We start from the raw sequence: 23,933 nt of genomic DNA, 5'->3' as shown, positions 1-23,933 counted from the left end.
CCCTCTCCTCCTGCCTGCTCCCAGTCACCACTAATAACCTCATGTCTTTATGTGTTTGCCTGTTACAGACAGGTCTTAAAAGTGGAGTCAACATGAAGGTCTCAAGATTCAGTCATTCTGTAACATGTATAAGGAGTTGCTCTTTTGGCCTCAGAGTATCCCATTGCGGGTACCATGTTTTGTTTACCCGTCCATCTGTTGATGGCCATTTCAGCTGTTTTCATTGTGAACAGTGCTGCTGTGGACGCAAGTGGACGTGTGTCTGTATGTAGTGACCATAATGTTTTCCATCAAGGTCAGTCTTCTGTAGTTCAGACTCTACGAACTGGGTTTTCCCTGGCTCAATATTTATTCAAGGAACACAATTTTCCTGGCCTCTTTAAGCTGTAATTGTTTCCAACAAACCTACTTTCTCTCTCTCTCTCTCTTTAACACCTGGAGTCTAATAAGACTGGATTGCCTATTCTGGGACAGTTAACAGGGCAAGTTTCATAAACAGCAACAACTAGGGGGAGGGGAGTCTGTTTTCAAGGAGACTTTTGCCACTGTCATTGAGTCGATTACAACTCATAGCGACCCCGTGTAGTGTTTCCAAGGCTGTAAATGTTTACAGGGGCAGAGAGTCTCAACTTTCTACCTAGAAGAAGCTAATGCATTTGAACCACTGACCTCTCAGCTACTTGTATCACCCTGGTGTCACTGCCAGGTAAGCCTTGGACTGATAAGCTAGTCGGTGATTCAAACTCATCAGCTTCTTCTAGGTAGAAAGTTGAGACTCTCTGCTCCTGTTAAGATTTACAGCCTTGGAAACCCGCCGTAGGGTTGCTGAGTTGGCACCAACTTGGTGGGAGTGAGTTCCTCTGTTGGCTTCCCCTGGTTCTCGGAGGAGCGTTTCCAGTCTGGCAACTTCGGCGTGTATGAGTTCTTCAACCACCGCCAGGAGATGACAAGAGGTCCTGGCTCATCCTTTCTCTTTGCTTACATGCAAAACTCAAGCTCAAACTCACTGCCAGTCCAGTTGATTCTGACTCAGAGAGACCCTATAGGGAAGTTCTGCTTGCTGGGATGTGTTTCGGAGACTAACTCTTTAGGGAGTTCCAAGCCTGTCTTTCTCCCGAGAAGTGGCAAGTAGTTTTCAAATGCTAACCTTGCTGTTAGCAGCCAAATGCATAACCTCTATGCCAAGCAGGGATCCTTTGCAAAATACCCGACTAATCATCTCCATTCTGTGAAGCCAGTTCCATCATGCTTATCTGCCTACAGAAATTAACCCTGTGTAAGGAGCCCTGCGGGTGCAGCGGTTTGGAGCTGGGCTGGGATTCTCTTGGTCAACAGGTCGGAAACACCAGCAACCGCTGGGGAGAAAGACTGGGCTTGCTACTCCTATAAACAGTTACAGTCTCAGATACCCCCAGGGGGTCCCTATCAGTAGCATTCACTTGATGGCTGTGAGTTTGTCTGTTGTTTTTCAAATGAGTCCCAAAGCCAATCCTCTCATGGCATCTCTTCTCCATGGAACCTTCCGAAGCTCAACCATCTTCATCTGCAGTTAGCACTTGCTTTAGCAGTCTCAGGACTACCTGCTCTACTTGCTTCTTCATTGCCGTAAAAAACCACATATATATATATTTTAAAACACCCCTTCAGCATTTATGGGAAAAGCAGGCTACATTTGATAATGTGACATGTCTTCATTATGAAGAATTGAGCAGGTATTCTGGCCAATTGTAGCTAAATAAGTGGACACGGCAATACAGATCTTCCTGTGGGCAAAGTCAGGACCCCAGCTCAATCCCCTGGGACCGGTAGTCCACTCTCATGAGGCTACATAGAAGCCCAAATTGTACGACGGCCTTGGAATTGCTGGTGATTTGCCACCAGAAAGAAGATACAGCAAGAGGTGTCCCTGTAGAACTTTCCCCCTTAAAAGGCCCTTGAAGAATGCCAACTATTTCCAATAGTTGCATGTGAATCTGATTTTTTTTCTCTCTGTGTGACCATTAGAAGGTTAGCTGTCTTTTCTGTAACTCAGTGGTGTTAGTGACAGTAGCTGTCATATGCTTGCCCGTGTAGTCTGAACATGACTCCCACGTAAAACCTCCCCACCCCTAGTCCCAACACTCCTGCAGCCTCTTAGTGCATTTCAGAGAGCGTCCTGTCCTCCCACCCCTTGGAAGTATTCCATGGCACACGGAGCAGACACTTTGACTCCAAACGCCTCTGAATAGTTGGGTTTTCTGCTCTATGGCTTTTGCAAAGGAGGTGAAAGAAATCCATCAGAAACAAGAGGCTAGCTGTGCGGGGTTTATGGTGAGGCTTATGAAAAATCAGACCCACGGGCTGCCAATTGTGGAGTAGGCTCCACTCAGCCATATTAAAATTATGTAATCATTGCTTAGAAACATTGTATTTTATGCCAGATGATCTCATGAACTGAACAATCAATCAAAGATACCGCTCATGCATTTCCATGCTTCTTTAACAATATGTATTTTTACTTCACTCCACTTTTAAAAACCAGTCCTTGAGTGTGCACAATGATCTGGAAGTCACAATTCATGTTATTCTACATTATGTCATCAATATATTCATTCTTCATGGTCTATACTTCCTTGACCTAGACATATAATTTAAAGAATACAAATAGCTAATTGTAAACAATAAATAATAACTTGCATTTTTCTTTTTTTAAAGTTTTTTAAGCACCCCTGACAGAAAACTGCTTGTTCTAAACAGGCTATAAATAGCCAATACACAGTAAAAGTTAAAATGATCAACAAATTCTTTATTAAAGCTTTATTTACTTCCCTCATCATCAGAAATACCAAATCAGATTTTATCTGATATATGTCAGATTAAAAGAGAATTTTTTAAAAATAAAAAAAAACAGTCCCAAACCCAGTTGTAAATCTAGATAGCCGATCCCTGCAGCTATTCCATGATGCTCCTCCAACCTAGCCACGCTCACAACGCGCTTTTGCTAACTGATCTCCCTTCTTTCTTATCTCCTATGCTCCATCTGTCATAGATAGCAGCAAGTGGAACTCCCCGGGGAGTGTGCCCATGGTAGGCAAGCCCTCAACACCCTTCTTCATTGGTCTTACTTTAAAGAACCGCAGAAATCAGATGTGTGAGATTCATGACAGCCTTTCAAACTGCACCTCACCATCCCCAGTACCTTCATGATCCAAAGAGCGCTGGACTCAGCAATCCGCTCTCCTCCCCCCCCCCCCTTTCCTCCCCTGTTTTCTCAGTAGTGTAGGGGCCCTGGTGGCATACTGGTTATGCGTTGGGTTGCGACCTGCCAGGCTAGCAGTTCCAAAGGCGTCAATAAGCCCAGTCCTCAGGAGAAAGATGGCACTTTCTATTCCCGTAAAGAGTTACATTCTTGGAAATTCACCGGGGCAGTTCTGCCTTGTCTTACGGGGTTGCTGTGAGTTGGCACTGACTCGATGGCAGTGAGTTGAGTTCGAGCTTATTATGTAATTGGGATGGAAGGCAGATTCAAGCTGTCATTTAACAGATGAGACCACTGAGGCCCAGAGGCAGTCACTGACATCCCTGTGGCTTCTGAGAGTGGTGGAAGTCCAGTGACACTTGGGAAGTCTCTTTTGGTTCCTCTTACCCAGAAGGTTGTTGTCCCTCCCTCGTGTAGCAAGAGGTGTTCCTTGACCTCTGCGTCCGGTATAATTAAGGAATTCTATTATTTGCCCTTTTCCCTGCCTTTCCCATTTCCCCCGGGCTTATTTGGTGGTGGCCTAGCCCAGCACATGGATCACATGTTTAGAGATTGCATTTTGTTATCCCTTTCTCCGTGCCAATTCTCAGTGAACGCCCTCACCAAATACAGCCAGGCACCCAAAAGAACTTAAAAGAGAATCTGCTGTGATCAATGTAGTGGGCCACTGTTGAGTCCACGCTGGCTGTGGGGCCTCATGAACGAAAGGACACAGTGTTGCCTGAGCCTGCCCCGTCTCCAAGCCGCCAGCCTGTTGGAGCCACCAATGGGCAGCTGCTTTGTCAGTGCTTTTCACCAAGAATGCCCTATTTTTTGTTAGCCCTCCGTTGGCCCCATTATAATGTCCTTTTCTAAAACCAGGCCCTCCTGATGATGTGGCCGAGGCAAGCATGTCAAACAGCGTTCTGTTGTGAGTCCTATGACTTTCAAAGGCTAATTTTAGGCAATAGATCAGCAAGCCTTTCTTCAGAGTCTGCCTTCCTTGGGAAACTTCACTGAAACCTGCCTACCATGGATACCCTGCTGGTATTGGAAATGTCCAAGGAACCACAAAGAGGAAGAAAAAAAAGACAGGTGTGGAACTATCTATTTAGCTCAATGGGGTTTTTACACTTCTTAACTATAGAATTATTTGCTCAAATAAAGCAAAATCCAAAAAAAAAAAAAAAAAAACCCAGCCACTGGCACTGAAACAGAAACTTTGTTGCTCGCTGGCAGTGTGGCAGCTCCTGGCTCCTACAGCCCCATGCACAACAAGACTGATGTGCTTTGTAGAATGTTCACCGGCTTATTCTTCAGAAGTAGGTTGCCAGGTCTTGCTGCCTTGTCTGTCTGACTCTGGGAGCTTGGCTGTAATCTGCTCAGCAGTGAAACAACATGCAAATCTCCAGTGGCTGGCGTGTGATGGCTGCACTTGACATGCATTGAAAGGAAAATCAAGCCCAGGTCTCCCACAGGGAAGGCAGGAATTCCACTGCTGCTCCCATGAAGCAAGTACTTAAAATAAATAATAACTAACCCATCGCCATCCTATCAATACCAACTCAGAGTGACCCGAGAGGCTGGAATAGCACCACCTCATAGGATTTCCAGAACTGTAATTACAGGCTGTTTATGATGTTCATGAAGGATAGTGATTGTATCATGTACTGCCAGAAGAACAGCAAATCTCTTCTGGAAGAAGTATAGTCATGATGTTCTTTACAAGTGTGGATAACAAGATTTTGTCTTACATACTTTAAGCATGTGATCAGGACCAGACCCCGGAGAAGGGCGTCATAGTTGGTAAAGAGTCTACTAAAAAGAAGAAGACCCTGCATGGATGGGCACAGCGAATGCAATAATAGACTCAAACATTGTCATGATTGCGAGGAGGGTACAGGACCAAGCAGTGTGTCACTGCCATTCCCTGATACATAGGGCCACTAGGAGCTGGCAACCCCTGACGGTACCTACCAACAAAGACTGTCTCACAGCTCAAAGCCACTCAAGTCCCAGTCTTCCCACTGCACCATGTAGAACATCTTCTCACCTCCAACTCAACATGTGGTCCCTTTCACAGATTGGCAAAAGAAAGGGGAAGGAGGTGAACTGTAATTATATAGATCTATAGAGAGTTCATAGACCTACCGTCAGCATATATTTCCCTTCTTTTCCAGAAGTTTCTAGGGTAAGCCTTTTCTTTTGCCTTTTTTATTTGTTGGTATTTAATACATATAGCGTATCATTCTTTATTTCAATCGCCTCAATAGAATAACCATTCTTATCCACAGTTTATATGAAATAGCTCATCAATTTGATCATAGTCATATAGCAAGTAACTGGGAGAGCTGAGAGTTAAACCTACATCTATGAAATTCCAAAGCCTGGACACTATCAAGCTGCCTCTCTGCTTTGTAAATATATCTTTTGGGGCCTTTCCCAGAGGACAGTTTCTTGATGAGATTTTATTTGAATAAGTCTGAGAAAAACAACAAACTACGATTAAAACATAGGATCTACTTCTATGATTGGGCACAAACCTAAATCTAGATTGTAATATGTTTGAATACAAGCAGATATCTAAGACTCATGTGCAAAGGCGAAGATGCCAAAGGTTACACTGGAACCGAAGAACGTCTTTCATGTAATGTGAATTTGTGAACGAACCCAACTTGTGAACCCTTGCTAAGGACACTTTTGTTCCCTTCCTTTGCTTTCTTGGTTCACTAAGAGCAATTGTAGTGGCCTCACGAGGCCACTGGCCCCATGGAGATGAACACGTTGTTGAAATACGACAAGGCTGTTACTTCTGAAAGAGCCCAGGCTGCCACCTTGGCTGCGTTTTGTTAGTGCACAGTTGCTTCTGTAAAACAGCAATTTCATGGAAATGATGAGGAAGGATGCTCGGGATTACCAAACTTGATTCTTTTATAACTCACTGGGGGGTCAGATTTTGTCGTCTTGTACCTTGGAGAGGCCATACATGTATTTACCTGTCAGGTATATTCTGAACCAGAATCCCACTCGTTAGCTATGTGAGCGCTACATATCTGTGATGGTTAAATATTTAGGAAGTTCACCAACTTTATTATAAATTAAATTATTATTGCAGGTCTGAAGAAAAACATACATTTTTCTCTAAAGGATGATTGAATCAAATGAAAGGATGATTGAATCAAAGGTCTACTATCGTAACTGATACAGAGCAATCAGGATGTCAGCTTCAAGGGGGCTGCGGGAGTCCAATGTATTAATAGTGCTGGCAGGGACTGCTAGCAGAGTGTCCACTAAACCCCCGTAATAGAAACTCATTCAGCTGAGCGGACTTTTGAAATCCGACCAAAAGGTACCAAGTTCAATATCATCTTTATTATCCTCCTAGATTATTTTGGATCTTTCTTCCAGCGCATACAACTCCTTGCAGATAATCCAAGTTTCTGCAGGACCCATCTTTGATATACTCTGCTCTTTATTTACGCTCATTTAAAATATTGGATAGTGCTATTATGTTCCAGATTCTCCACTTTCTTTTGCTTCAATATTTCATAAAATTATTCCATGCATACTAATGAAATGGTGATTTTCCATTTAACAGGGTCATATAAGTACCTGAGAAATAAAAGGATCCACTACAATTAAGCTATGCTAATTTAATCACACTTGTATTGTTGAAGATCATTTTAGATTAATAGGTGAATCAAATGGCTCCTTCTAGTTCTTAGCTTTACCTAGCAGTGAGCCCACCTGTCATAAGATGTGTTGCTTTTGCATTATCTTGTCCACCAGTATGCAATAATGGAAAACAAAACACGTTGCTCAATAGTTTAAAAGGACGAGGTGCCACTTTCAACAAGTATGGCTTTCATCCAGGGATTATTTCGTGCCTTTTGGCCCAGAGTGATTAGGAACTCCGGTGGTATAGTGGTAATGTGTTGGGCTGCGATCCACATGGTTGGCAGTTTTTTAAAAACACCCAGCACTCCACGGGAGAGGGACTAGGTCTTTCTACTCCTGTAAACAGTTGCAGTCTCAGAAACCCGTGCGTGCCTCACAATGAGTCGGTCAGTATTGAATAGATGGAGGTCATGGGGGGGAGAGGGAGAGGAAGATCAGTTGGGGGGGGCGGCAGTGCCTTGAGCAGGAGAGAAAGGGGAACTGAGCACCCTGCTGGTGAGAATAAGTCATTGGAGGATGAGATATATTCTCTAGTGGATAAAATATGAGAGATTTTTTTCTCTAACATCCTTAAATTTCCTAAAGATGAGGAATATGTTACAGCATGGATCCCAGGCTCAGGACATTTAACACATTATAAGGGAAGTAATGGCTTGAGGGTAAGGAAGGGCCCGGAAAAGATGCCTCGGAGCAGCGTAGAAGGCTCAAACTCTGGAGTCCAGCCTCGGCTGGTGACCCCAGGGCAGGGCAGGGCAGATGAGACCTTTGAGATGACACGTAGGCAGGCAACCATACATAGCATTGTTAGCAATAAAAATCTCCTCCAATTCATGTACCGTCTTTGCCTTCAGCCCTCACACCAGGCCTGCAGGAGGGGACACATGAGACATTGGGTGGCAGTAACATCGGTGAGCACCCAGAGAATTTAGTGTACTCTATGGGAAAGGAGGAGGCGGCAAGCCAAGAGACAAACACAGGAATAAAAACCCAAACCAAGTCACAGCGCAGAGTCAAGGCCACCTCAGAGTTTCCAATACTTAACTCTTTACTGGATCAGACAGCCTCATCTTTCTTCTGAGTAGTGGCTGCTGGGTTTGATCTGGCAACCTTGGGGATAGCAGCCCAATACTGAACCAATGTCACCTAGGTGCAACCCCAAGTTTTAACACTTGAGGAGTGCTCCTATGAGATTGGGAAGGTTTTCCTTTAACTGTGCCAGAGTCCAGAGAAGGTAAGGAATATGTTTTTATTTTTAAAAATGTGTACTTACAGGCTAGAGGATCATATCCAGAGATGGCACAGAGGAAATCTCCCTATTTAGTGAAACGAGGTCACCGGATCTCTAGAGTCTCATTAAAATCAGGTAGTCTAGTTCAGACATGCCCAATGCCACGTATGGTTGTGTACAATTCAGTTAAAGTTAAATAAAAATGAAATTGCAGTTTCTCGGTCTCTGCAGCCACATTGGTACTGGTCACGGCTGCACGTGGCTAGGGGCTACTGTATTGACCAGTATCAAGTACAGAACACCGTCATCATCACAGCCTCTTGGATTGGATGATTGCTCTATTGGATTTTTTATTATTGTTGTTGTTGTTAATATATTGATACTAAATCTACTAGGTTTGGGATAGCTTTTTCTGTGTAAAAGGTGCCCTTGTGACACTATTGGGTAAGCACTGGGCTGCTAACCCCAAGGTCAGGAGTTCAGACCCACCAGTTGCCCTTTGGGAGAAGATGAACCTGTGGGCTACCTCAAGGATTGATAGCCTCGGAAACCTTATATAGACTCGCTGTGAGTCGGAACTGACTTGATGGCAGTAGGTTTGGGTTTTTGTCTTGAGAGCCAATACTCGTTCAAGGTGTCACTGTTGTTAGTAGCTTTAAAAGTAGCCAGTCGGACCTTCCTGTGTGGCCCACTGGGAGCAGGGGCACAGTGAGGGCTGCCCTTGTTGAGGGCCTGTGTCTTTACCTACACTCACTGTGTGGCATTATACCAATCATTGAACTGCACTTCCATTTCTGTTTTCAAAATTACTTACCTGGCCAAGCTGTTTGAACAATGTCAGATTCTCACAAAAAAGAAATTAAAAAACTAAAGTAAAAACATTAAAAAACAGAGAGAAAATAACAAAAAAGAAAAACTGAATCTTCTGAGCCTGTGGCAGGGAAGAGAGAAGATATATAAGAAGAGGAGAAATGAAGAAAAGGTGGAAGAAGAACAAAAATAAAGAAAGAAAAAAAGCGAAGTGGGGAAATAGATAAAGAGATAGCTGAGCCCATGCCGTGTGCAGCACTGTCACGGGAGGCAGGCTGTAGCTCTCCCCACTGGGTGGGCAGAGTTTCCCTAGGCAGAGGGTAGGCGTCTGGAAACCAGCAGTGGCATGTGGAAGGAAAGAGAGGGAGAGGAAAGAAACAGAAATGCAGAAAAAGAGAACAAGGGAGAAAAGAAAGAAGGAAAAAGAAAAGAAAGAGAAAGAAGGGGAAAAACACAAATTTGCTCGCTAAGATTGGCTGTGATGATAAAGAGGGAAGAAAAATAGAAAGGAAAATTAAGACTAAACAGATAGCTAATCCCTGACTGCCTGAATGTGAGGGCCGGAGGGATTTACACCCTTCCACAAGATGGGAGGTTGATGTGCCCTTGTAATGCAGGGAACCAGCGGTGTTGGGAAGAATTATCCTAGTTGGCAAAGATCACCTTAGCAGTCCAACAGAGGTTTCCTCAGCAGCATGGAGCACTGTAGAGGGCTGTCGCAGCTGCCTTGTATGTATGCAGCACTCCCACAAAGGGCAGGCTGGAGTTCCCCTGCTATTTGGGTTGAATTGTGCTAGTCAGAGGGTCATGGCCTGGAAGCCAGCAGTGGTGTATGATAGGAAAGAGAGGGAAAGAAGAGGAAAAAGAGAGACTAAGAAGAAAACAGAAAGAAAAAGAGCAAAAAAGCTGAGCCCATTGAGACTGACTGCAGTGAGAGAGAGAAGGGCAAGAGAATAAAGAAAGAAGAAATAGAGTGGTAAGTAAGGAGATAACTGAGGCTTCATCACTTGACTGGAGCTAGAGGAGTTCCAACGCTGCCTCAAGGTAGCAAGGTGGTGTGTCCACTTGATGTAGAGTCCCACAGATGCTGGGTGGGATTACTCTCAAAGGCAAGATCACACAACAGTGGCCAGGCACCAGTTCCCACAGCAGTATTGAGCACTGGAGTTCAGTGGTATACCTGCCTTGGGCTGTATGTAGCACTAGGGTGGGGAGGGGAGACAGGATGTTTCCTCTGCCCCATGTAGGGCCCCAGGACAGGCAGGACCTCCCAGCTGTGTGTAGAATCACTGAGAGAGAAGCTGGGTTTATTGTCCTATCTAGACTGCTGATTCCCTACTAGCTCAGAGAATTTTTTTTATTGTTTGCCCCTCTCCCCCAACTAGAATAGAATTAAATTGAATTGGGTCCCTGGCTCTAGGCTCTAGATCTGTGCTCAGTTAGAAATTTAGACTTGCTCCAGAGGGTCTTTGTTATAGTAAAAGCCTCCAGGCACTATAACTAAATGCTGGCATTCCTTAGCATGGGCTCTCTTTTTATGCTGATTTATGTTAAGGGATCCTTCGACTGTGCTTCCTTGGAGTTGAATAATGAGCCCGGGATTTGCAGTTTTTAACAAGAAAGTATATTCTCTCTTTTTTATATGGGGTTTATAAGGTGCCCTGATTTGGGGGCTGTCACACTGACCCCCAGCGGGTGGAGATCCAGTTTATCAGGGAGGTTCTTTCCTTCTCAGCCAACTGGAACTGCATCCGCCCCCTGGACTATGACTATCTGCTTATTTTCTCCCACCCTGGGACCTGCCTCAGGTAAATCCCTGCTTTTTTTATACTCCAAATTATGACTACCCACCAAACCCACTCCCCAGACTATCAGCTCAAGGCACCTAACAGGGTGGAGAGCTCTGGTGTGGGGTTCCGTGTGTAGGGTGTCAGCCTTGGGAAACCACTGCTCTCTGTGAAAGGGTGGAAGTAGATTTCAGCTGGAGGTTGCAAGCCCAGCACACCAAGCCTAGAGCGATTTAGAACATTCTTGGTTCACTTTCTGAGTGGAGATCACAAAAAAAGCAGAGTTTAGGACAGACCCTAGTTCTAATTTCAGGACTCTGCCACGCAGTCTCCTTAATTTTCCCTCCCAATTTTCTGGTCTGGCAGCAGGAGCACCATGTGGATAAGTCTTAACTAGATGCCGTCTTCTCCAGAATACGCTTTTAAAATTTTTAAAATAATTTTATTAGGGTTCATACAACTCTTATTACAATCCATACATACATCAATTGTTGAAAGCATATTTGTACATTTGTTGCCCTCATCATTCTCAAAACATTTGCTATCCTCTTAAGCCCTTGGAATCAGCTCCTCATTTTCCCCCTCCCTTCCCACTCCGCCCTCCCTCATGAACCCTTGATAATTTATAAATTATTATTTTATCACATCTTACATTGTACTACGTCTCCCTTCACCCACTTTTCTACTGTCTGTCCCCCAAGGAGGGGGTTATATGTAGATCCTTGTGATTGGTTCCTCCTTTCCACCCTACCGTCCCTCTACCCTTCCAGTATCACCACTCTCACCACTGGTCCAGAAGGGATCATCTGTCCTAGATTCCCTGTATTTCTAGTTCCTATCTGTACCAGTGTATATCCTCCGATCTACCCAGATTTATAAGGTGGAATTGGGATCATGATATTTGGTGGTGGTTGTGGGGGGGAGATGAAGCATTTAGGAACTAGAGGAAAGTTGTGTTTCATCATTGCTACACTGCACCCTGAATTTCTCATCTCCTCCCGAGACCCTTCTGTAAGGGGATGTCCAGTTGCCTACAGATGGGTGTTGGGTCCCTTCACAATGATTTGATTTTTTGTTCTTTGATGTCTGATACCTGGTCCCTTCGACACCTCGTGATCACACAGGCTGGTGTGCTTCTTCCATGTGGGTTTTCTTGCTTCTCAGCTAGATGGCCGCTTGTTTACCTTCAAGCAAGACCCCAAATGATATATCTTTTGACAGCCAGGCACCATCAGTTTTCTTCACCACATTTGCTTATGTACCCACTTTGTCTTCAGCGATTGTGTCAGGAAGGTAAGCATCAAGGAATGCCAATTTAATAGAACAAAGTATTCTTGAATTGAGGGAGTACTTGAGTTGAGGCCCAATGTCCATCTGCTACCTTAATACTAAACTTATAAATACATGCATATAGATCTATTTCCCCATCTTCATATATAAATATATTTACATATTACATTCCTGTATTTAGACCTCTATAAATACCCTTTGTCACCTAGTTCTTTCTTCTATTTCCCTTTACTTTCCTCTTGTCCCACTATCATGCTCAGTCTTCATTTGGGTTTCAGTAATCCCTCTTGGTTACATTACCCTTGATTATGCCCTACCAAGCCTCCTATACCCGCCTCACCATGGATTTGGATCACTTGTTGTTCCCTTGTCCCTGGATTTGTTAACACCACTTCTTTACTGCCCCCCCACATCCCATGTGCCCCCAGAACCGTAGGTCCCATTGTTTTCTCCTCCAGATTGTTCATCCAGCCTATTTTGTTTAGACAGACCTGCAGAGATAATAGACAGAGCAAAACAAAGCAACAAAAGAAAACAACAACAAAAAAGCCCAATGACAAAACAACAACAACAAAAGAAAGGCCTGTAGTTAATTCAAGGACTGCTTCTGAGCCTTTAGAAGTGTTTTCCAGTCGAGTCTGATAAGATGCCAAGTCCTGGCCCCAAAATCTACTTTTGGTATTCACCGGGGACTTCCTTGCTTTGTTCCCCTTGCTGGTCTGTTGCACACCCTTAGTGTTTTGCCTCAGTGTGGTGAAGTCAGTTTTGGTGCAATTCCCACACTGTGTCTCCTGTGTTGTCCCCTGGATGGCTATGGGTCAGTGAGGGATGTCGTGTCTCATAGTGGGGCTGGCTATATGATCTTCTCTGTGGATTGACTGCTCTGAGCAGGAATATCATCCTCAAGGGTTGGTGGGCCAGAATGTGTTCCACTCTCTCTTCCTCCCCCTTCATTTGCTCCTGTGTGCTCTGATGAGACATGTCCCTCTCCTTGAGCTGCAGCTTCAGTGCTGTCCTCTGAAATAAATTCTTCTGGGTGGAGGGACAGGTGTCCATGTAGTTGGGATTGGGGCCGGCCAGGATATGCTTTTTTAAGGTAGTCTTTAGTTAATTTATTTTTTAGTGGAATTAGATTCAATACAAGCTTGCTTATATCCCATATCTATTCACAGACCCTTCATCAAAAGCTGTATCTTCTCTCTCTCTCTCTCTCTCTCTCTCTCTCTCTCTCTCTCTCTCTCTCTCCCTCCCTCCCTCCCTCTCTCTCTCTCTCTCTCTCCCTCTCTCTCTGTTTTTCTAGAGACAGATAGTTCAGTATATTTATTAAATGGTGGAGTTACAAGATGGATACTAATGGGGAAAACGTATGTCATCACATGTGAAACACTGGTGAGGTCTATGTCACCAGATATTTTCAGTTGGGTGATTCCACTGAGATTTCTCATGTGATGATTGTACTGCAGCAAGTGAGCAACATTGATGGCAACTTTGAAGTGGCTCCCTTAAGCCGGTACTTGGATTTTAAATGGTTTGCCACTTTCAAAGGGGAGCGCACTCTGTCTTTCTTCCTTTCCCCACGTGTTCTCCTGTTTCATGCAACAAACGATGGCCTACTTGTTGTCCTCATTGAACCATGGGTTGAAGTGGGAAGGGACATCATTCCCTGTAGTGAAATCTAAAGCAGTTCTGTTGGCGATGGGTCTGACTGTGCCCAGGATCACTATCATCATGCGGGTTTGACTCCTTCTGGCAAAGGCAGGTTATAAGGCACCATCATGGGTCCAGGGGGGGGTGTCTAAGGGCCCAGCAGCAGCGGGGTAAGCTCCGGGAGCACTGGGTTGTCTGGGAGGTGGGTAAGCCCTAGGGCTGCTCTGCTGCCCTGGATAGGCTCCAGGTGCGGTGGGGACAGGTGGTCCTGGGTAAGCAGGCCCTGGCCAGGGTAAGCCCCTGGAGGTGCCTCACAAGAGTAAGCCCCTGGATAGCTGGCCCCAGGTTAACCCCTTGCCCCACCAGGCTGGTTTCCCCAGGTTCTAGGCCATCCTTGAGGGTTGGGGTTCCCAGACCCCCAAAAAGTCATCATTAAGCAAAAAATTGTCCACCATTTTCCTGGTTCCAGTCTGCGATGCTTGTTCCTTCTCCAGGTGCTCCGGGAAGGCAGTGACTCTGTGTCTCAAATATACCCGGTCATGCCCCGCCTCATGCAGGGTGTGGCTGAGAGTGCTACATTTTCTCTTATTGTGCTCAGAAAACCAATACTCGTTGGCATTTGGGGGGCCTGGAAAGAAAGATATTTTTTCTACAGAGCAAGCAAAGAAGAAGAACCAGCCATTTGTAGCACACCAAATGGGAATGCCTTCTATGGCAGGATTTCCTCGTGCAGGTCCATGGAGGAGCGTCCTCAGGGATGTTATTCATCAGGCTGAAAAGCCCAGAAGCAAAGTGAACATGATGCTCCGTTTGACACGCCAAATAGCCAGCTCACTTTTGATTAAGTCCTACCTTGGAAATACCTCTTTGGTGGGAGTGGAAATAGGACATGGAGGTTAGGATGGGGGTCCCAGAGCACAAAGACAGGGCACATCCATCCATCTAACCCAAGGACTGTTAACCTTGGGCTTATACCCTTAGGGCCTGTAAGAATGGACTTCAGGGAATCGGTAATTCCTGAAACTGTGTTAAACATTGGGAAAAGGGTACGTTTGTGTTTGGGGTTTTTTTGGTGGTGTGGGGGAGGAGGGGCCTTCTCTTTGTGTGTGTGTTCCCACAAGAGAAAAAGGCACACAGAAGTTTCAACCATTATTTTAAAATTTTGCATAGCTTCCACACACACACACACACACACACACACCACAAAACAGAACGTGTTATGGTTTCCCATCTCCCTTAGAATTTATTGTGAAAGAATTTCCTTGGATGGTCAATTCAAGTATCAAAAACTGAAAATCTACCACATGCGAAGGTTGTATCCAAGAGATGAGGGGACTCCAAGAACTTGTCAGCAGTTCTTGCGCTCAGAGGGCTTAAATCACTGGATAAATAAAATGCACTGTGCAGTGAGAAGAAACATAAAGAGAGCTGGACCAAGGCAGTGGAGAAGTAGTCAAGCCGGGGTTTCAGGGAAGGAAGGACATCTGGGGAGCAAGGGCTTTGGGAGGAAGCGGCATGGGAATTGTAGAGTCCTGGACGCATGGGCAGCATCTCTAGGGAGGCTGGTTGGGAGAAGGCGCCCTGGCAGTGAAGTGAGCCATGGGACGGGCTGTTAACTGCATGGTCAGTAATTTGAAGTCACCAGCCCCTCCATGGGACAGAAATGAGGCTTTTTACTCGTGTAAAGACTTGCAGTCTCAAAAACTCCCAGGAGAAGCTCTACTCTGTCCTGTAGGGTCTCTGTGAGTTGGAATCCACACCATGGCTGTGAGTTATAATGTGTTGGGAGAGAGTGCCCTCAGTATATCCCACTGTGAGGTCATCTCTCAGATCCTTCAGTTCTATATCTCCAGCTTCTAACAAGTGCACCCCCAACACCACCACAACAAGAAAACTCCCGAGTTCACTGCTGTCAAGTAGATTTTGACCTTATCCAATCACGACCTTATCCAATGGAGCAGAGCTGCTCCCTAAGTACAGTGCTGCTGCCTGCAGATTCACAGGTCAAAGCACCAGTCCTTCCATGGGAGAAAGAGCAGGCCGTCTGCTCCTAAAGACTGAGCGTGTCAGAAACCCTGTAGCATCGCTATATATTAGCATACCGACCCCATGGCAGGGGGTTCTGTTGAAATACCAAATTCACATTAACAGCCACGCACTACTAACCAAGAGCTACTAACCAAGCCATGGAGCCCAACACACTCTATGGGGATGAATGGATGAGGGGCAGGCAGGAAAGAGAGCAGGCACAAGCACAGGAGGGAGGGAAGAGAACTAGACTGCACAGAGCCAAGGAAGTTATTTCAGGACCCAACTAGTTCAGCAATGTGCAGGAGAGCAGTAGGCTAAGAGATGGGTAAGGTGAGCGGACTGTTAAAAGAAGCATGTCCAGTGGAGGACAGCCAGGAAGGAGTCTGAAAAGAAAGGGATATTTATAAAACTATTCAAGGTCATTATATTCGTTTTCTATTTCTGCGCAAAGCAATGCAAACTTGCAAAGTGTCCAACATTTACTTATTGTCGCAGTTCCATGAGACTGAAGTCTAGGTACAGCCTGGCCCAAGTGGGTCCACTAGCTTCCAAAGGCTGAAATCAAGTTTTCGGTGGTTACACTCTTCAGACAGGCACAAGAAGATTTGGCTTCCAAGTACATCCAGGTCGATGGTAGAATTCAGGTCCTTCTGGTTGTAGGACCAAGTTTCCTGCTTCCTTAACATGTGGCCCCTCCAACCACCCCCAAACCAACAATGGCACATCAAGTCCTGACCATTGCTATGAATCACCATGATTGCTTCTGCCTGCTTTCTCTGACTTCCTTTTCGGCTTTCAACCAGGAGAAAGCTCTGCTTATAAAGGCTCAGGTAGTGGTCTGCCAAGATTAAACCAGAATAATCTCCTCTCCTCTGGTTGGTGGTTAGAAACTTCAGTTACATCTGCAAAGTCCCCTTTGCCAAGTAGCATAATGTATGAGGGGGCTTCAGAGTTAGTGGGAAAATTCCATTTTGCATGAACTCTTTGAAGTCCTCTTACGTAATACCAATAAGAAGTGACCATCATGGGAGCCAAATTTTTGTCTCCCATAATAACCAAACAAAAAAACTCCCTGTCTAGAGGTCTGAGGGGCTGGCCCCAATCCAGAATATGTGGACAGCGACCCTCCCCCAAGAAGAATTTACTTCAGAGGACAGCACTGAAGCTACGTTCAGAGAGAGGGACATATCTGATCACAGCACATGGGAACAAATGAAGGGGGAGGAAGAGAGAGTGGAGCACATCCTGGCCCACCAAGCCTTGAGGATGATATCCCTGCTCAGAGTAGCTAATGCACAGAGAGGACCATATGGTCAGCCCCACTGCGCCAATGGAAAATGCCATGGCTTGTGCCAGGCCCACTTAGTCTTCAAAGTGACATCCTTGCTCTTACACATAAAAGAGGTCTTGTGCAGCTGATTTGCTCAAATGCGTGTTTGATTTCTTGATCGCTGCTCCCATTAGCGCTGGTTGTCGATTCAATCAAGATGAAATATTTGACAACTGCAATCTTTTCTCCATTTATCGCGATGTTACCTATTGATCCAATTGTGAGGATGTCGGTCTTCTTTACATTGACTAGAATTCCATAGTGTAGGCTGCAGTCCTTGATCTGCATCAGCAAGTGATTCAAAGCCTCCTTGCTTTCAAAATGCAAAGTTGTGTCATCTGCATATTGTAGGTTGTTAATAAGTGTGTTTGAAGCACTGACCTTTTGTTTAGCCCACTGCCATTAAATATCTTCTGACTCATAGCAGCCTTAGCCCAGTGATTATTGCACATACCTATCAAGGTAGTCACCCTTAGATATTATTAATTCACTATTCCAAAAATTCCAAACTCACTACCATTGAGTTGATCCCAACTCCTAGAAATCCTATAGCACATGGTAAAACTGCCCCTGTGGGTATCTGAGAGTGTAACTTTTTAATGGAGTAGAAAGAATCATCTTTTTTCCCACAAATGGACTAGTAGTTTCAAACTATTGACTCTTGTGGCTAGCAGCCCAACATGTAATCAATCCACTACCCTACCAGCACTACTCACTATTAGATATCATTAATTAGGAACCATTTGGTTGACTTTAAAATAATTTTAGTTGGTATTAAATATTATCACCTAGTCTACTTATTCTTTCCATGTAAAATATAACTGTAGCCACAATATGTGGAGGAAAAAAAAGCTAAAGTAAATGTTTGTTAGTCTGCGTAAACTAGGGAAACATCCACAGAAACTCATATATGTATAAGAGAGTTTTATATAAAGGGTAAGTGTACATTCAGAAAGCACCCCAACCCCATCTAGTCCAAGCCCATAGTCCAATAGTCCATGTATCCTACACTGATCTACAAAGTCCTCCTCAAACTCACAAAACACACATAATGACACTGAATGCAGGAGGATCACAGGCCAGTGAGCAGAAAGTCTTTGAATCCAGTGGCGTTGTAAGCATATCAGTGCTGGAAAGCATCTCTACGCGACTTCTCCAGCACCCAGAGTTGCCTCAGGCTAAGTCCATGTGGCTTCTCCTCAGGGATGTCTCTCGCAGAAAGTGAGCCTTGCCAGCTGAGGCAGAGAATGATCTAAGGCAGCCGCACCCTGGTCCAACTTAGAGAGAGCAAGAGAACTAGAAAGGCGAGGCTCACCGAGCCATTTATCTCTCCTCCCTTCCATTAATCCCACATGTGTTTATCAGCCAGGTTGGCACAATAAACCTTAACTATCTCAATATGTATTCTTAAGATATAAGGATCCACTACCTTCACCCACCACTTTTCTTTTTATAATGAAGTTCTATCTCTTAATGTCATCTGAAAGTAATAAGCCTTTCTTATGCTATGCCATCTACCCCAATGTTTATCATTGAAAACTCATTCCATGAGATTCTTAGAGCTGTGATCTTACTGTAAACAATCCTGCCTTTATTAGTCTTTTTATGCTTATGAGTTACATATTTTCTACTTCCATTTCATTAAAATGTTATACGATCAACTTAAGTTTACTGAACACATCAACTCTTTTTTATCAACTCTTTATATCACTGAAATTCCCTTCATTTGTAATGAAAGTGCTTGTATATTTTTCACCTATACAAGGGGATACCCCCAAAAGAGCAGAACTATTTTTCAAAGCTATGCATTTTAATGTTTTTACAGAACAATTTTATTACCTTCAAAATAGTCTCTATTACACTTAATACATTTGTCAAATCTGTGATTCCATTCTTAGAAACATTTTTCAAACTCATCTGTTTGGATGGCTGACAGCACCTCCCTGATGTTTTGCTTCACCTCTTCTACATCGTCAAATTGCTGTCCTTTCATGTCCCACTTCATTCATGGAAACAAATAAAAGTTGCTCAGAGCAAGGTCAGATGAATCAGGTGTGTGGGGCAAGAGAGGCATATTGTTGTTTGCCCCATACTGGTGCACTGAGATGGCTGCATGAGCAGGTGCTTTGTCGTGGTGGCAAAACCAGTCCCCATATCTGCCACAAATCAGGCCTTTTTTGGTCACACACTTTTATGCAATCTTTTCAGAACCTCTAAATAGAAAGCTTGATTAACAGTATGACCTGGTAGAATGAACTCCAAATACATTAGCCCCCTCACATGAAAAACAACAACAATAGCAAAGAAAAACAAATGAGCATCATCTTGATCTTTGATTTCACTTTGGGGGCAGGAGGTAGCAATGGTGTCTTCCATTGGCTTGAGTGATGTTTGCTTTCAGGCTTGTGACAGTAGCACCAGAGGTGGGGGGTGGGGGTAAAGGCGGGTTCGCTTTGGAGCTGTTCTTTCAAAGCAGGCATGTTTCCATTGGATGCTCTTTTTGTTGTTCCATCAGAACCCAAGGCACAAATGTCACAGCGACCCTTCTCATTCCCAAATCTTCCATTAAAATTCACTGAACTGAGCTCCAAGATAGTCCAAATAACCTCCCCATCTCTTCATTGGTCCGTTGCCAGTCTTCGAGCACAAGTGCACAAATTTCGTCAACATTTTCATCCATTTGGAAAGTTGACAGTGGTCTAGAACAAAGTTTGTCATCAGTCAACCTTTCATCTTTTTTTGAAATGAGAAAACCACTCATACACTTGAGTGTTTTACATTGTTCTGTCCTTGTAAGCTGTGTACAACATCACAACCGTTTCTGTAGCATATTTCCCACAAAATTTTACAGCTGCATGCTATTCTCTTAAATCAGTCATCACAGAAAAACGAGATTCATGCAAATCTGCTTTTATGAAAAAATTCACTGCGACCAGAGAGAACCTTCCCAGGTGATGCCTCTGGGTGCACTAACTCAGAGTGAGTTGCTTGATTTTTGCCTGGCATGCGTACCGGAAAGCTCTGCCCATCCGAGCTATTTTCCAGTGGGGGTGGGGGTGGCTCACCCCCTTGTATATAATATTACTTTTAACTCAACAAACATTTGTGAATCCCAGTGTTCTGATACACCCTGGTAATACAAAGTTGAAAAGACATCAAGTCTCAAGATGCTCTTACGCTAATGGGGGGAAGGGTTGACCTTAAGAATTGTTAGCTTAAATTTGAAAAATTAGATGGACATTGGTAGCTTTGGCTGAGATAGATATAAAGGGAAAAATCATCTATCTGAATGAAGAAAACAGATTCACTGTGGACATTGAACCCTATGTATCTGTAGTGTATCCAGTTGAAGACATCTCATAGGCAGGCATTCAATCATTCACGTGCTGTTTGGATGATCTTTACACTAATCCAGAGAAGAGATCATTGTGGTTCAGATAAGGGTGAAAGCAATAAAGATGCAGAAATGTATAGAGGTTGTTCTACCATATTTTAAAGACGTCAAGTTTGTCACAAATTGAATGGGATGCATGAGTGAGGAACAGGAAAAAATCAAGGTAGCTGAATTTATGATTATGAAGTTCAGGAAGATGTCGGAACTTGAAGAAGGTATTTGTCAATACAGTTCTCTAGAGACAAAGAGAGAACTTTACTTCAAGGAACTTGCTCATATGATTGTGGGGATAGCCAAGTCCAAGAACTATGTCAAAAGATAGAAAGAGCGCAAAGGGCCCAATGAGAGTTATGGAGAGAAAAATTATAGTCTGGAGGCAGAACATACTTTTCTCTGCTGATTGGTTGATCACATTACATGGTATTACATTATGAGAAGGAGTTGCAATACATTTGTCATTAGGTTGTGCTTTATATTATAGACGTTAATTGGTTCTATGCAAGGCCAACAGATAAATCACATATAACTTAATACTCTATAAAGCAACTAGACCATCATATAGCCAAACTATTGGAAGTCAATACCTAGCCAAGTTTGCCTATAAAATTGATGGTCTGCCTCTTTTTCACTAATCCTTTCCTTTAACAAGTATGATAGGTCCTTTTCAAGAAATTGGTCCCTCCTGGAATAAGTTGAAAGTATATTAGACAAAGTCTCACTAGCCTGGCTTCTAAGGAGCATTTCTGTCTATACTATTTCCAAAACAGATATTAGTAATTATTAGTATTTTTAAATCATTTAAAAGTTCTAATTTTGAATAATTATGCTGCACATACTTTTTTATTATATTACTTTCCATTGAAGAAAGTGAACTAGCATAAGCTATTGTCCGACAAAGAGTTTACACTTGTGAAGCACGCATTTTCTTCTCCGACGATATCCAGCTGCTCTCTCTTCATATAGCACTGCTATTGTTGTTGGGTGCTGTCAGGTTGGTTCTGTCTCATAGCAACCCTATGTACAGCAGAACAAAATACCTCCTTGTCTCGTGTCATCTGTACAATTGTTCTTATGTTTGAGCCCTTTGTTGCAGTCACTGTATCAATCCATCTTGCTAAGGGGTTGCCTCTTTTTTGCTGCTCTTCCACTTTTCTAAGCATGATGTCCTTCTCCAAGAACTGGTCACTTCTGATAACATGCTGTAAGCATGTGACACAAAGTCTTGTCATCCTTGCCTTTTAGGAGCATTCTGACTGTACTTTTTCCGAGACAGATCTGTTGGTTGCCAATGCTCCTTTTGATATTCTTCGCCAACACCATATTTCAAATGCATCAATTTTTCTTTGGTCTTCTTCATTCAATGTCCAACTTTCACATCTAGCACTATAAGCTATAATAATCTTCTTACAGAAATCAGTATGCTTTCCTTGTCTTATATAAACAACTGAAAGTCCATTAGTTATAGGAGCCTTCACGCTCCACTGTTTAATCTCCTACCTATTAGCTATTTTTGTTGACCTCACTGCACTTGAGTTCCTCCATCTCAGTTTTATTTTAGCAATCACAATTCTCTCATCTAATTAACAAAAAAAGTGGGCCATTTCTGTAGCGGCCTGCATTCAACCTTATTTTGACGGGCAATTTTCTAATAATGTCTCACTCTCACTTTTCCACCCTGCACCTGTCATGGCAGTTTCTGTTCCACTGAGTTCATGCTCTTTACCCAATTTTATTTGCTCCCATTCTAATTTTTTGTTGTTGTTTGCTTGTTTTCTTTTTCTTTTCCTCTTACTTATTGGCTTAGTAATATATCCAAACCACTTACTATTATTAAAATCTCACTAAGCATTCAGTTATTCAGGATAAATTCCTGGAAGTCAAGTTGGTCTGTAAAATACTACATTTTCACACGTATTGCAAAATGACCTCTGGAAAATTTTTCTGAATTTTCAGTAGTGGTTTCCAATTCTGACATGCTTTCTAGCAGCCTCTTCTTTGTTGTGACTCCAAATTATCTCCCTTTTGCCTGGATAGAGAAATTTGCAAAACAATTCTCTACTTTCCCAAATGACAGTAAAGAACTACAGTAAAGAATTGCCCACAGTCTTTAAAGAATACCAATATTTGCCTCCTAAGTCTTCGTCGCTCAATTGTCAACAGACCTGATCCATTCAGCAGTTCTTTAAGAATAGGACTGGACTTTCAGGACTCTTCAGCATTCTGACTGACAAACTACATCTTGTCCAAAAAAACAATTCTCTTCTATTATGTTATCATTAATTGGCCCCTATTTCTGTTGGGTTCAGACTTCTCAGACTTTGGGGAAGGTCATTAGATAAGGTAATATATCAGTGTGCTAGCTTGTCTGGCGACTATATCAACCTAGTTTGCACTTGAGTATAATTTGGGGAGCTATCTTTCTCATGTGAAATCACATTGATATGATTTTCCCACCCTATCCTTGTGCAGTTGGAGGGTTTAACCTAATGGGTCAGACTGCATTTATCTTGATTAAATGTCTTCTTTTAGCTAGGAGTGCATCTTTCCAGCCCAAGGTCATTGCTTCCTGCTGTGCACATTGTACATTGTTCGGCTCCAGGGAGTACCATTTTATTAGTGTTATTTATCTGTTACTATATAACTTTCCAGCTATTGGAAAGAAAATATATATTTTTAAATCATTTTATTGGGGACACTCATATAACTCTTATCACAATCCATCCATCCACTGTGTCAAGCACATTTGTACATTTGTTGCCATCATCATTCTCAAACATTTTGGAAATAAAATCTTAAGGAACATGCAGCTTATTTAGATTGCACCTAAAGTGTCATGTCAATATCCAAAAGAATGATTCTCCTCTCTTTTGAAATGTTTTGACCTACTAAATATGAAATATATATTTTCGATATCTTCCCCAAATGTGTTAGACCTTAAATCTTATAATTATGTCCACTAGGTCATCAAGGTTGATTTTTTTTAATGATTGGAATAAGGTCAAAAAGAAAGTCTTATGTGTACCACTAATGACGATTCTCTTAGATTCATCAAGGATCATTTATAACTTCTCCTGGAAAAGTCATTTAACCAGTTATAAATTGTATATCTAGTTCACATTTCTGTATTTTGTTTTAACATGTAACATTTAGGACAAGTATTATTGAAGGGGAGTTGGTAAAAGTAATCTACATTTAATGTAGAAATGTTGTCAAACCCATAAGGACCTACAGAAGATATAAAAACCACGCCAAAAAAATCACTGTTAGCATGTTTGTGTTGTTGTTCTTTGAGAATACTGATAAACCTCTGACGAAATTCACCAGGAGAGAAAATTAAAGCACTCTATGAACAGTGCAGGGAAGAAAAAAGGGAACGGAATAAATACATGTGCAGAACGTGTTAGATCTGTCACACAGAACACAAAGGAACAAATTCCTACCGCTGCATTGAAAATGTTCAGGAGACAATTTTTCTAGGAGAATGAATTATTCACAACGCAATTGGAAGATGGAAAACTACT

At 43.1% G+C, this 23,933-nt stretch overlaps 1 protein-coding gene and 1 pseudogene across 1 annotated transcript in view; one reads left to right on the top strand and one right to left on the bottom strand.

The window, feature by feature from the left end:
- The window catches only part of DLGAP1 (DLG associated protein 1), a 394,837-nt gene that overhangs the window by 7,165 nt on the left and 363,739 nt on the right, over positions 1-23,933 (top strand). The window lies entirely within an intron of this gene.
- Positions 10,944-14,112, bottom strand: LOC142428039 (galectin-3 pseudogene; annotated as a pseudogene).

This window comes from Tenrec ecaudatus, chromosome 15 (assembly GCF_050624435.1).
Source record: "Tenrec ecaudatus isolate mTenEca1 chromosome 15, mTenEca1.hap1, whole genome shotgun sequence".
NCBI classification, from domain to species: Eukaryota; Metazoa; Chordata; class Mammalia; order Afrosoricida; family Tenrecidae; genus Tenrec; species Tenrec ecaudatus.
This window is presented reverse-complemented; position numbering and strand designations above follow the sequence as displayed.